Genomic DNA, 3,742 nt, shown 5'->3' on the forward strand with positions numbered 1-3,742 from the left:
ATTCCCTATGGGTAATTTAAGCAATGCACTTATACATTCAGAAAACAAGAGTGCCTCTACACTTATTAATTTAGTGGGCTGTATCTCTAATGTAATGAATAGCACTAAAGGCCTTAAAATTAATCAAGGATTTTTTGTAAGACCAATAATCTGAGGCAAAATAAGTATTGGATATGGTATGATTGAAAAGGTCTTCCTAATATATATGAGAATACTAGTCAAATATTTATGTATAGATAAAATACATACAGGGTGTCCCTCCAATAATGTATACACACACTTTAAATAATTACAAAGGCAGTGTTTATTCAAATACATTACATTTTCAAAATTGAGTTATTAGCTGTTAAAGTATGTGTACATTTTGGGACACCCTGTATTAAATTGAAATTAATTTACTGTAAAACTATCTATAAAGTGGACCATTTTACTATATCTTCATGTATACCTGGCAATTCTTCAAAGTCTACTGCACAGTTTCCTATTTTTAATAATGTGATTTTCTTGATTTCCAGTGGAAATTCTGTTTTATATATGATTTCTCTGCTCCCATTTACATATTATGAGTGGAAAGTTAAAATAATCACTTTATCCTAAAATCATAGACTATATTTTTCCTTATGCTGTAAAAATGGAAAAATTGCATACCAGGCCTATGAACTATCAATAATATAGACAGGTCAAACTTCAATTAAGACTGTGATAGAAATTTAAAAAGTAGAAATTACTTCCTTTGGTGTATTAAATGGTCTGAACAGTAGTTTGAAAATAATACTAAGCCTCTAAGTGAATGATTTACTACCTTCTGGTAAGATCAAGTACCCTGATTGGGTTAGAGTATTTATAGTCAGTTCTGAATAACCCATGAGTATAATGTCCACTTTGTAAGATAATCTTCAATGACACAAATTATGATTTATGTGTGGTGTTTTTTAATGTGAATTTATGTTGGAATCAGAAGATAGATAAATAGATAGATAGATAGATAGATAGATAGATAGATGATAGATAGACAGATAGATAGAAAATGCACATTACTGCCTCTATTTGTCAGTTTCCATTCTTTTCTTTTTTTTATCACAGAGAAGTTTATTAACTCATCCTAACACTTTTGGACCCCACTTTCTAACTTTTATTAAGAGATAGAATGCTTTGATCTATGGAACAATACAAATTGATAGGGAAAAAAAGGAATAGTCATTTACCAGTGCTGAATCAAAAGAAATCCTAGAGGCGATTAGTAATTATAGTTCTATGATGTATTTTCTATGAAATTGAATACAAAAATGTTAGTGAAAGACTATCTTCTAACTGTAGTGTTAGCAATTTGGGGGAAATTTCAAGTTGTAACAAGGAGATAAAAATCACTTATGAATAGCAAAAGAGTTTTACTTATTTCCATTCAATTAGACCATTTACATATGTTATTTCAATTGCTCTGCTTATGTTTCATGATTTTGACATTTTGGTCTTACTGTTAATTCACTGTATTCAATTAACTTTTATTGGCTCTCAATTGAAGGTCAGCCACTCTTCTTGGTCCTTTGAAATCAGGCTACAAATATAGGCTGCCTTTAACACGCTCATTTATGTCAAGGCATTTCACAATTATTACCTTGGAGTTGACAGGTTGTTATAAAAAATGAAAGATGTTATTAAGCACGTAACAATAAGCCCTTGTTATTCCCTTGTATCTCTATTTAAGAAAGAAAAATTATTTAGGCTTGACATTGGCAGTTACCCTAACTTAAAAAAAAAAAAAAAAAAAAAAAAAGGTTGTTGAAATTATGAAATTATTTACTATGGTCACAAACAACTACTGAGAGGACTTCCAAATCAAAAATTTCATTTTCAAGGGCTCCAATGGTCAAACTTGGGACAACTTGAGTCTTAAAAAGAATCTACGACCATATGATATTTTAAAAAAAGATAATAAGCAGGTAAAAGCAAAAACTTCTCCATACAGAAAAATATCAGTATCTAAAAGGAAAATTAGAACTTAAAAAATCATTATTTTATAGTCTCTAAAGGTAGTAACAGATTCAGTCAAAGCTCATCAATATACAGCATGCTGGAAGTATGGAAAGTGAAAGATTTTTGGAAAATACATTATTCACAATGATACAATGCTTCATTGCATCTCTCCACAGATTACATATAAATTACAAAGGGAAAAAAGTGTCTTTACTGTGAAGAACCAGTGGCACCACTTGACCAAGTGGTTAAATTTAACATCACCGGTAATGGGAAGAGCTGACGTCATGTGCCTCTTCTGGTGATGTGATAAAAAACACATAGCATCACCTGTGTAGTATTCCTGCCAAAGGCATTTGAATCTGTGAGAAAGAAACCAGGCAAATCCAAATCACACAGGACATTTTACTAGATAACTGTCCTGGGTTTTTGAAATATCCTATCTAATAAAAGAGTAATATGCAAATTGACTGTCACTCCAACACAAGATGACTGCCCCCATGTGGTCAAAGATGACTACCCCCATGTGGACAAAAGATGGCCACTACAAGATGGCCAGCAAAGGAGGACAGTTGGGAGGGACCAGATCTGCAAGGGAGGGCAGTTGGGGGTGATCAGGCCAGCAGGGGAGGGCAGTTGGGAGAAACCAGGCCTGCAAGGGAGGGCAGTTGGGGGCCACCAGGACTGTAGGGAAGGGCAGCTGGGGGGACCCAAGCCTGCAGGGGAAGGCAGTTGGGAGGGACCAGGCCTTCAAGGAAAGGCAGTTGGGGGGCACCCAGTCCTACAGGAGAGAACAATTGGAGGGACCAGGCCTGAGGGGAGGGCAGTTAGGGGCAAACAGGCTGGCAGGGGAGCAATTAGGCATCAATTAGGTTAGCACTGGAGTGGTTAGGGGATGATCAGGCTGGCAGGCAGAAGTGGTTAGGGGCAATCAGGAAGGCAGGCAGGTGAGCAGTTGGGAGCCAGCAGTCCTGGATTGTGAGAGGGATGTCCAAATTGGAGAGGATGCAGGCTGGGCTGAGGGATACACACACCCATGCATGAATTGTGTGCACCAGGCCTCTAGTCAATAATATGAGACAACCCCCACCTCCAAAAAAAATAGTGAGGAAATGTTCAAGCAACTAAAGAAATATGACAACTAAACATAATGCTTAATACTTAACTGGATTCTAGATATAAATCAAACATATAAACAAAAATCAGCTTAAGAAAATTTGAATATGTGCCATATATTGATGATACTAAAATACTAAGGTTTTATTACCCGGATGTGCTGAGGGTAGTGTGGTTATGTAGGAGATTCTCCTGGTTCTTAGGAAATACATACTGAAGTGTTTAGAAAAGCCTCGTAATCTCTATAATTTACTCTCAAATAGATCACTCAAAATAATATATGAAGTTACATGTAAATATAAATTGAGAGAGAAAAGAGAAATAAGAAAATGAGTAAAAGTGATCATTGTACAACCTCTTTGTAGATTTATTTTTCAAAATATAACTTTGTAGACAAAAACACAAGATTCAGAACTAATTTTTGAAGTTCAGTATATGTTTCTTCAATAGTATTCTATTTCTGAAAAAAAAAATCTTAACAAGGATAAAAGTAGGGAAAATGGGAAGAAGAAAAATTATAAAGGATTTTATTTTAAAGAAAAGACAGAAGGTTAGAATTTAGGGGGCATTTGAAGTTTTATATTTTCTCCTTTCTGCTCACCATCAAAAACAATTTTTTTCTGGTTATAATAGAGGGATGGCTTCTGGTTGA

This window comes from Pipistrellus kuhlii, unplaced genomic scaffold, assembly GCF_014108245.1.
Source record: "Pipistrellus kuhlii isolate mPipKuh1 unplaced genomic scaffold, mPipKuh1.p scaffold_m20_p_12, whole genome shotgun sequence".
Lineage (NCBI taxonomy): Eukaryota > Metazoa > Chordata > Mammalia > Chiroptera > Vespertilionidae > Pipistrellus > Pipistrellus kuhlii.